Raw genomic sequence first — 11,820 nt, forward strand, 5'->3', positions numbered from 1 at the left:
AAAATGTGGTATGATTGCCAATGAGACAACTATCCACAAAAGACCAAAATGACACAGACATTAACAACTATAGGTCACCGTACGGCCTTCAACAATGAGCAAAGACCATACCGCATAGTCAGCTATAAAAGGCCCCGATAAGACAATGTAAAACAATTCAAACGAGAAAACTAACGGCCTTATTTATGTAAAAAAAAAATGAACGAAAAACAAATATGTAACACATAAACAAACGACAACCACTGAATTACAGGCTCCGGACTTGGGACAGACCGACCATGAAAGTTTGAACTGAACATAGGGTTTTGTAGTTATAATTTACACTTAACTCTCCCTATGTCATTTAATTGACTAATCAACCAATAGTACAAAGGTTGAAAAAACAACCTTGAGCTTCTATTTTTATAGGAAGGCAAAACAAGGAAGTTAATGTTCCGATTGGCAAAGACACTATTGATGAACCTACTCTGTTAATTGGTTTGGTGATATGATGTGAATGTTTATAACATCCCGTATACTTGAAATACACGTGTTTATATTAGGATTTTCTACGCATTATGAATCGTTTTTTCTTGTACCATGTCGCTGAATTGGATGTTATTATGTCATCAAGAAATTGAAATAAATAAACTCATCATAGATACCACGAATAAACTTTGTATATACGCCAGACGCTTTTCGTCTACAAAAGACTCATCAGTGACGCTCGAATCTAAAAAAGTTAAAAGGCCAAATAAAGTACGAAGTTGAAGAGCATTGAGGACCAAAATTCCTAAAAGTTTAAAGGGGTCTTTAACACTGCAAAAAAGTGAATATCTGAAACAAGCGGATGGTCGAGCATACAGCTCAAAAAGGTGAAATTTTAGAATATATTTTTTTTTATAAATTCACACCCGTTGCATATACAAAAGAAACTAGGGTTTATTAGATATTTAAAGTAGAATATATCAATCTTCTAGGTGTTGAATGATATTACGTTAGTTCTTTATCATGGACAGCTAATATTTTTTTAGTTGGTGGTCGCTTTTGCAGGTATTTCAGAGATATTAGTGAATGACATAAGTTCATTTTCTAAGAACTTTTTACAAATTAGTAACAGTATGAATTAATATAATTTTTATTACTTTCTACCACGAGGTAATCCTGTTAGATTCCACTTGTTGAACGAAACAAAAAAAATCACATTTCATAATCAGCTTTTAATGGTTAAGGTGTATGTAAATCAAAACGACATTAGAATGTTTTTTGTATTGTGCTACCATAAGATCAAACGTTGTTCTCAGATATCCATGATTTGAAATATTACTCAATAGTCTATATTGACTGAAGAGGCATATCCGTAATTCATCGCTAAGGTGTCATTATAGAATATAAACGCTAAGAAGACGTTGAAGAAACGTGATGTTCATCTCAGTTAAATATATTCGAAAGGAGTTTATATCGAAATGATTTGAAAAAAACCCAGCTTTTTTGTAGAATGTCATTCAGAGTAAAGATATAGGACATTACATAAGCTCCTGTGCTCTGATAATTCATATACATAGATAAGCAGTGACTTTGTGTTTTAAATATATTGGCCGAGATTATTTCAAAAGGTTATGAAATACATTTTGTGAGGTAAACACTTTTTTCAGAAACGACAATACAATAAAATCAAGAACATATGCCAAAATATGTAATTTTCTCTGCTATTTGTTGTTTTGTCACATTGTATATACTTAGTTTATGTATTGCCATAGCATATTATTTATGCTTTCGCAAATAAAATATCATTCATTCAATCAAATTAGTTTTATCTAGTCTTCAAGTATTATGTTAACAAAACCAAAAATGTATAGATTTGCGATGATTGAAGTTAGTCACATATTTGATTGCGATTGTGCTGCCAATAATTGCTTTACGTGTACGTTTTTATTTGACGTACTCAGAAGTGAATAAATAATCATAACTTTTGGGTTATGATTTCGGACCCCGTTCGTTGCACTGGCATATTCAATACCTATTTATTAGTGACAAGGAAAGCCAGTTCCACTGCCGAACTTTGTTGGTACTCACCGAGTACACCAGTTTCCTTTGTCGGTAAAAAATGGCCACCATGATAAAGTAAACGCCGCTGAAAGAGGTGTTAACACATAAAGACATTTTTGAAAATTAAAGAAAAGATTCATTGTTCGATAACAATTATGCATGGATGAATGGTCCTTGTTATTTACAGAAAAAGTTAAACTCTAAAAAACATAAAACCTTTAAAATTACTATCATCAGAAATTTAGGACAATGATAAGCAATGTTTTTTTTTTATATTGAAATTAGTCGAATTGAAAAAATTTCCTTCGTAAATAAGTATATTTGATCTTTTCTCATATAATGATAAACACTTAAGACTTCATCAAACTATACTGCCAAGGGTTTATATATTTTATAACATACTTGAGTATGGTGTCAATATAATGTAATAAATGGTCTAATATTCTAAATTGACTTACTTTTGCTTTGGTACGATAGCAAAGTGCTAGTTGTAAGAAAAAACGCCGAACAGATGATTGATTTAACGATTGCAATTGAAACGTCAATTTTATTTGAATAACACCAAATAACAAAATGAACATTTGTTTTGCATTGCTCGCTAGAAATTAAATACATTTCTTCTAAAAGTAAGTTCGACATATCTATTCATTTTTAAATAAAATAAATTAAAAATGGCTGGTCTCCGATAGTGCATTATTATAGGTCCAAAAGTTCTTTTTGAGTTTTCTTTAAAATCGAATTGATTTTATCATGCCTTGTTCTTTGCTCATTTTAACATGGATAAGAACAATAGTTGACGTTACGCTAACTTTCGGTATAAATTTATTGATAGATAAAATTAATACCTACCATATTTAAATGAGCATAAAGTATGGCATGAACGAATTATTTATATTATAGATAGAAAAAACAATCTCCACAGCTATACGTTAATAGAAATATTATATAATTACTGTTTGGAATAAATCATGTTAATGCATTTGCTCTATCAAAAAGGTTTCCAGGCTTGCCGAGAAGAAAAATTATAAAACAACATCAAATATCGTTCCCCTTGTCGGCTTTTGCTACTACTCAGAGTATTGTTTTGACTATTGTGTGATCCATGTGTTTGCAGTTTCGTAGTTTCTTGGTTTTTGATGTGTTGCACTGCATATTTTCATTAATTACAAGGAGTGTTGGTATCATAAACTGTTGAAAACTTTTACTCATTCGCATGCTGAGTATGGATGCATTCAAGGAGACGCTTATTCTATCGGCGTACCAGGTCTCGCTCCAGTTGAAGGTAATACGATTCACATAGATTTTCTTTGTTACTCTGATTTTGCTCCATCAAAATTTGAATTATGGATATATTATGTGTTATTTCAATCGCAATATGTGCATGTGCATGTGAAAAAACATCATCTAAGATACAAGGCTGAAGATTGTTTTGATTTATGAGTTTGTATATCCTTTGGTATCATGCGTCTTCTTTTTATGCCCACCTACGATAGTAGAGGGGTATTATGTTTTCTGGTCTGTTTGTCCGTCCGTCCGTCCGTCTGTCCCGCTTCAGGTTGAAGTTTTTGGTCAAGGTAGTTTTTGATGAAGTGAAGATCAATCAACTTGAAAATTAGTACACATGTTCCTCATGATATGATCTTTTTAATGTTGATGCCAAGTTAAAGTTTTGACCCCAATTTCACGATCCACTGAACATAGAAAATAAAAGTGCGAAGTTCAGGTTAAAGTTATTAGTCAAGGTAGTGTTTGACGAAGTTGAAGTCAAATCAACTGAAACTTAATACAAATGTTCCCTATGATATGATCTTGCTAATTTTTATGCCAAATTAAAGTTTCGACCCCGATTTCACGGTCCACTGAACATGGAAATTGATAGTGCGAGTGGGGCATATGTGTAATATGTACACATTCCTGTTTATTAATTCTATGTTTAAAAATCGTCTATAGTGACAGACAGATTTCTTTGTAGACATATTGTATTGACGGCGGTTTATTGTTGAACCCTTTATGTTTTCCTCCTGATCTATTTTGGTTAATTTTGTTTCTCTTGCATATCATCTAAATATTCTGTTATTCATACCAAAAAAAATATGCACTTCAAAGCTAGGAGCCTGTAATTTAGTGTTTGTCGTTGGTGTGTCACATTTTTCGTACATTTTTTTAATTTTACATTTAGGTCATTAGTTGTTTCGTTTGGATTGTTTTAAATTTGTCATTTTGTTGCCATTTATACCTGACTATGTGGTATGGGTTTTGCTCACTGTTAAAGACCTTTAGATGTTAATTTTTGTGCCATTTGGTCTCTAGTTGTCACTTTTGTTATCATACCAAATTTACTTTTTTTATTTATTTTTTATTAAGTAACGATTATTTGTTTTGTTAAAATGCTAGGTATGAGGCATAAGGAGGAAAAATACTTTATCTTTCTAAACACGTGAGCAATTAACTTTTCAAAACAAATAGCATAAATTTTCTCGAAGATATAGGTTCTACTTTTACAAATATTAGATATACACTAAAATTGAGAATGGAATGGGGAATGTGTCAAAGAGACAACAAACCGGCCATAGAGCAGACAACAGCAGAAGGTCATCAACAGGTCTTCAATACAGCGAGAAATTCCCGCACCCGGAGGTGTCCTTCAGCTGGCCCCTAAACAAATATATATACTAGTTCAGTGATAATGCCATACTAAACTCCAAATTGTACACAAGAAACTTAAATTAAAAATAATACAAGACTAACAAAGGCCAGAGGCTCCTGACTTGGGACAGGCGCAAAATTGCGGCGAGATTAAACATGTTTATGAGATCTCAACTCTCCCCCTATACCTCTAGCCAATGAAGAAAAGTAAATGCATAACAATACGTACATTAAAATTCAATTCAAGAGAAGTCCAAGTCTGATGTCAGAAGATGTTACCAAAGAAAATAAACAAAATGACAATAATACATAAATAACATCAGACTACTAGCAGTTAACTGACATGCCAGCTCCAGACTTCAATTAAACTGATTTAAAGATTCTGTCTTCATCATATGAATATCAGGCACAATCTTTCCCGTGAGGGGTTTAGTATCATACCATCATAACATATATGAGAAGAACATAACCCTTGTCATGCCAACAACTGCTTTTTAAATAAATGTGTTTAGTTCCGATGCAAAGACCCTATAAGTGAATCAATATTAACGCCAAAATATGCAATCTTGAATGACCTGACAACAGTATCGTAACTATATCCCTTCTTAATAAGTCTATTTAAAGGTTTTGTTAGCTTCTGGGGTGAATACTGACATTTTTGTGCTTGATAAAGAATATTTCCATAAAATATTGGATGTGAAATACCTGAACGTATAAGAAGTCACATATATATTTATATACATTGTTAAAAAAGCATCGTTTTTTTCCATTTCGATATAGTATGAAATGTTAAGTTTTAGTATATGCTAACAAACCGTAGTTTCCTGCTCCTTATAACACTACGTGTTTCTTATATTGCATGATTCTATAATCTTTTGTTTTGTTCACAAATCCTTGGCAATTTAATTGAGTTGTATGCGACTGTTATACAAGGGAGAGGTTTATCTAGCTAAGAACTTAAAAACAGGTTGTATCCACTTTTTTCTACGATGTAATATGAGTACTAGAGTTTCTAACCCTTTCAAGAATCCGGAGGTTGTGGATGCTTTATCCTCTTTGCATGACAAATATGTCGTTGTTCCAGCAGATAAAGCCTCCAATAATATTGTCTTCATATGTAAAAAACATTATTTGCAATGTCTCACTACAGAGCTTGGAACTGATAAAACTACTGGTAATCCAACATATTCTTTAATATCATTTACCAATGACGACATTTTACAAAATCATAAATATGTCCTTCTTTCTTTTGGTATCAACATCAAAGAATACGAAGAAAACTTGCCCTCATTATACTGGATACCTAAATTACACAAAACTCCATATAAAGAACGATACATAGCTGGTTCTTCAAAATGTTCGACTAAACATCTTTCTAAAGTACTGACTACTATTCTTTCTACAGTTAAGGATGGGCTTCAAAAATATTGTGAGGAGATATATTCTACCAGTGGTGTTAACCAGATGTGGATTCTCAAAAATTCCAAAGATCTACTGCTTAACCTTCGATCACAATCTTTGCAATTTTGCAGCAACATAAAAACTTTTGATTTTTCTACGCTATATACTACTATTCCCCATGCTCAGTTGAAAGATCGACTTCACCATCTCATAAAACAGAGCTTTTTCTATAAAAATGGGAATCGTAGATACAAATTTCTAGTTTTGGGTTACAATAATTCATATTTTGTGAAGAATCACACTGAATCATCCAGAAAATATACTGAAGATGATATTATCAAAATGCTGGATTTTTTTATCTACAATATATTTGTTGAGTTTGGAGGATTTATATTTCAACAGACAATCGGTATTCCAATGGGTACTAATTGTGTACCCCTGCTGGCTGATTTGTTTTTGTACTCGTATGAAGCAGAATTCATTCAAAACCTTCTAAAAGACAAAAAGAAAAAGCACCATGCCAAATTCTTTAATTTTACTTTCCGATATATTGATGATGTTCTATCATTGAATAACCCATACTTCAGACAATACTTACATCTCATATATCCCAGTGAACTTGAAATTAAGGATACTACTGATACTAGAAGGACTGCTTCATACCTTGATCTTTTCCTCAATATTGACGTAGATGGACGACTTCACACGAAAATCTATGACAAACGGGACGATTTTAACTTCCCAATTATCAATTTCCCATTTCTCAGCAGTAACATACCATCTGCCCCTTCGTATGGTGTTTACATATCACAATTGATACGTTATTCACGTGCTTGTTAACACTATACGGACTTCATATACAGGAGTGTGCTACTTACGCAGAAACTTCTCCAACAAAGTTATGAGGAGGACAGATTAAAATTGACACTCCGTAAATTTTATGGACACCATCACGATCAATACGATGTGTGTTTAACCAAACTAGCTAAGGACGTTTTTACCATATGGTAGATTGTGGTTTGTCATTATGTCGTCTAATCTTTTAATTACCAAACGTGACTTATTCCCGATTGTGACTGTTTTGCTGAGTGTGAATTCGCATTGCTATTAGACGTATTACGGTACTTGTCTATCCCAAATTCATGTATTTAGTTTAAATGTTTAATGTTATATTTGTAATTCTCATCGGATTTTGTCAAATGTGTTGACGTCTTTTCTATTATATTTATGTGTTATGGAATCAAAAATTAATCACCGCCGTCATTTATTAGATTTAATTTTGGTCAACATAATCTGTACGATAATTTACATTTGAAGTTGGATTCATAACAAACTGCACATATATATATTATAGTTAATTGCTATTAATAAGTATTGCAATATGCATTGTGTTTAAATGCAATATCAGTATTTAGTTCTATTTTAATCTTTAATCAATCCTAATTCTATCTTACTTTTGAGATATAGTTTTTCATATGTGACGTAATTTTCTGCTGTTTCAGAAATTTCATATATTCAAATGTGACGTAATTTTTAATGCCTTTTCACCATCGTATGTGACGTATTTTTTAATGCCTTTTCACCATCGTATGTGACGTCATTTTCATAATTTACTGCGTTGAGGCCTGGACTGAGTCGGGCGTGTCTATTCTGTGTTGGTCATTCATTATGTATTTGTGTTTGTTTTATGTAATGAGTTAATACTTCAGTTTCATTATGTATATCTGTTATATTCATTTGATAAAATTTACTGTTTGCAATAGCATTAATTGTTCTAAATAATAAGGATGTTCTTATCCCAAGCATAAAAACTTAGCCGTATTTGACACAACCTTTTTCAACTTTTGATCTTCAGTGCTGTACAACTTTGTACTTTTTTTCGCTTTCGATCTTTTATATCGTGGCGTCACTGGTGAGTCTTGTGTGGACGAGGCGCGTTTTTGGCGTATTAAATTTTAAACCTGATGCTTTTTGTTATTCATTAATCATGTGTTTCTTTGTCTAATACGTTTTCCTATTTATTTGTATTGTAGTCCTGTAATATTATGTTGTCATTTCTATGTTATATTTAACATTGCCATTAAAGTGCGAGGTTTGGCATGCCACAAAACCAGGTTCAACCCACCATTGTTTCCTTAAAAAATGTCCTGTACCAAGTCAGGAATATGGCCATTGTTATATTATAGTTCGTTTCTGTGTGTGTTACAATTTAACGTTGCGTCGTTTGTTTTCTCTTATTTTTTAGTGTAAATTGACATTGCGATAAGACGTGTCACGGTACTTGTCTATCCCAAATTCATGTATTTGGTTTTGATGTTATATTTGTTATTCTCGTGGGATTTTGTCTGACACTTGGTCCGTTTCTGTGTGTGTTAGTTACATTGTAGTGTTGTGTCGTTGTTCTCCTGTTATATTTATGCGTTTCCCTCAGTTTTAGTTTGTTACCCCGATTTTGTTTTTTGTCCATGGATTTATGAGTTTGACCAGCGGTATACTACTGTTGCCTTTATTTTCTACATTTACAACTTCTCCAATATTATTTAACATTAAACTAGCAGGTAGGTGATACCGAACACAGTGTTTTAAAAAAAAGTAGTCAGAAAGCCAAAATCAAGATGACAAGACCGGTAAAATTATTTGAGAGACATAATTTGTAACAATGAATCAATACTTCAAAACGATTAGTCAATGATTCAGTTGTAATTTTATTTTAAGCTTAGAATAAGATAAAGTTGATTGATTTGATTTATTTTTGACCTTATTTCCATCCAACTCTTTTAAGCGTTCAAAAAATAAAACGTGTAGAGGACAATACAAATAAAGTAAAAGTACCTAACAAAACATGTCCTGAGATATAAAATTTTCAATTATTTCTTTTTCTCATAGAGGATGTAATATACGCAGCCTTTCAATTTATATAAAATCACGAAAATGATAAAACTGACACAAGAGGTATAAACAAATACTGTTAACAATTGCGTTATGTCTCTTTGAATTTATATCAAATCTACAAATCAATGTCAGTTGAATGATATATACGAACTCCTTCTTTTATAATGAAATGAAATCATTGACATGTTTATATAGCTGTAGCTGATGACGACGCCTTTTGTGTACTGTTTTCTGTTTCCGATGGTCTTTTGTCGTGATCTTTATCGGTCGTTTTGCATGTAAGAATATTTACTGTTTGTTGTCGAAATCTTTTATCAAAGATGGCATATACAAAAGGATTAGCGACATGATTAATTAGGTATGATCTTTGTACAATTTTCAACAAAGAAAATGAGAATAGACCTAATTGTTTTTCATCCAAACCCTTTGTTGCCCATTCATTCAGATATAATGGTAAATAGCTAAAGGCAAACACTGCACTAACAGTTATAGCAATTTTAGTCATTTTGTGTGAATGGATTGTTAATCTGCCTGAACGTGAAGAATGGAAGTCCAATTTGCGTTTCTTATTTTGATTATGAACAGTCCTTCCAATCATAATATACAGAATAAACAAAAGTAATGTATAGGATAAAAACAAAAAAGTCAGGAATGTGTTGTAATTTTTCCAAGCCTGTGGTGAATCTTTCCATGCTACAGAACATGTATAGCCGGTAACATTGTTCCCGAGATCTGTTTTAGCATGAGGTTGCAAAACAGCTATCTGTGGTATCCCGAGTGCCACTCCAATTGCACAGCATAAACCGATAAAGTATGGCACATTTTTCAATGTTATCTGTCGTTTCAAAGGTAAGCATACTTTTTGAAATCTGTGAATGGTTAACAAAACTAGTAAATGAGAAGATGTTATAATTCCACTATCTAAAATGCCTGCCACAATTTGACAACTGCGTAATGAATTGAAATTGTAATAATTGAACATCCTGCCAAGATTGAATGGAATACCAATCAAACAAAACACCAAGTCTATAACAGCAATGGTCCATATGAGACATGTTTATTGTAATTTTTGTATATGATTAAAACAAATATGTTTCCAGGAACTCCTATTAAAAGGAGAATCACAAGATAAACAATTGGTGCCACTAATCTTTCGCTGACAATTACGTTATTGTAGTCATTTTTCGTCAGAAAATCAGCCATGAAAGTTTGATTATTCATTTTCTTCAGGTTTATATAGTTATCAAAAGTATATTGTTCGTTTATTTACAGAATTACTTTAACGTTATAAGAAGTGTGCTGTTTGTTTCATTAATAAACATAGGTTGATAGTTATACATCTCTTCGTATTTATAATTAGTTTTGTTCATTTACGCTATATTTATTGGTTGTTGGTGTTTTACTAATAAATATCGAGTTTGGTCACATATATTATGACAGGAAATATTGCATACTTGTACATTCACTTGATTAAAAACACTTCCTTTTGTAAGGTTTTTAAATGATTGTGCTCTGACATGTTACTGAAATTTAAGTCACTTATTCCGTTTCTTTTTAACTTGATCTAATATAAGTACGATCTACTAAGTTATAAAAAGTGGTATAGGAATGTTATCTACAGACTACAGGAAAACTTTTTGACGTCATGGTGAACGGTATACAATTGAGTGGTCAGTTAATCTATATCGTTGCAGTGATATTGTTTATTCTATTACGATATCGTTCACAAAAATCGCCACGAATCTACTTTTTAATAACAGGGCAATGACTTTTCACTCGAATAGACTGTGTATATCAAAATCAAGAAATTAAAGCAGAAGATTAGTAAAAAAAGTAATTTCTGCGGTAAAACATTCATCCAAATTATAAAAAATATAAAATGAATAATAAACAGGGCATCGGCTCTATAATATTAAGCTTCGTTCATGTGTATTTCAGTCTAGTAGCCATCTAATTAATTATCGAGATGACCCCGAAAACATCCGACGGTCACATAACACTATGTAAACATAAAAATAAATATAATCAGATATAAAGATTTTTCTATATCTTTTTAATTTCAATTTTAAGGTTAATAATAAGTTAATTTTCGATTTTACCTGTATAAAAATGACTTTCTGTCGATCGAAACAATAAATCAAATTATTTACCTATATGTCACTTTCAATGTTGATATTCTTTTCTTTTAATAGCCTAACATGCAACAATCATGCATAATTCATCCCTAGCTAAGGTGTTTAATTGAAGTTAAAATGAATACAGATTCAATGAGGTCAAATTATTCACTTGTAAGTGAATTAGTTCGAGTTATTCACTTGCAAGTGAATAATTCACCATCGATGTTTCTTAGCTTTTTTGACAAAATTGACCATACTGGCTGCTAATAGCGAATTATCATTTCACTTTTTCACTTTCATTAATGATTGAACAAAAAAAATCATATGGGACTGGATCTTTTTCGGATAGTCAGAAACAAGGAGTAATAACATGCATTCCAAAAGAGGGTAAATCAAAATTTCAATTAAAATAATTGAGACCTATCACTTTATTAAATGTTGATACAAAAATTGCATCAGCTGCATTAGCAAATAGATTAAAACCTTTCATTGGGGATATAATTAGTGAAACACAGCAAGGTTTTCAGAAAGGGAAGGTCTATTGGAGAATGTACCAGGCTTATTTTTGACATTATGGAAAAGGCAGAAGATGATAATCTACCAGGTCTTTTACTTTTATTCGAATTTGAGAAAGCTTTTGATACTCTTGAGTGGTCATTTATAGACTTGGCTTTGTCTTTTTTGGGGATTTGGTCCTATTTTTTGTATAGATGGGTCAAGACCTTATATTCAGAAT

The sequence above is a fragment of the Mytilus edulis genome, chromosome 9, assembly GCF_963676685.1.
Source record: "Mytilus edulis chromosome 9, xbMytEdul2.2, whole genome shotgun sequence".
NCBI lineage: Eukaryota > Metazoa > Mollusca > Bivalvia > Mytilida > Mytilidae > Mytilus > Mytilus edulis.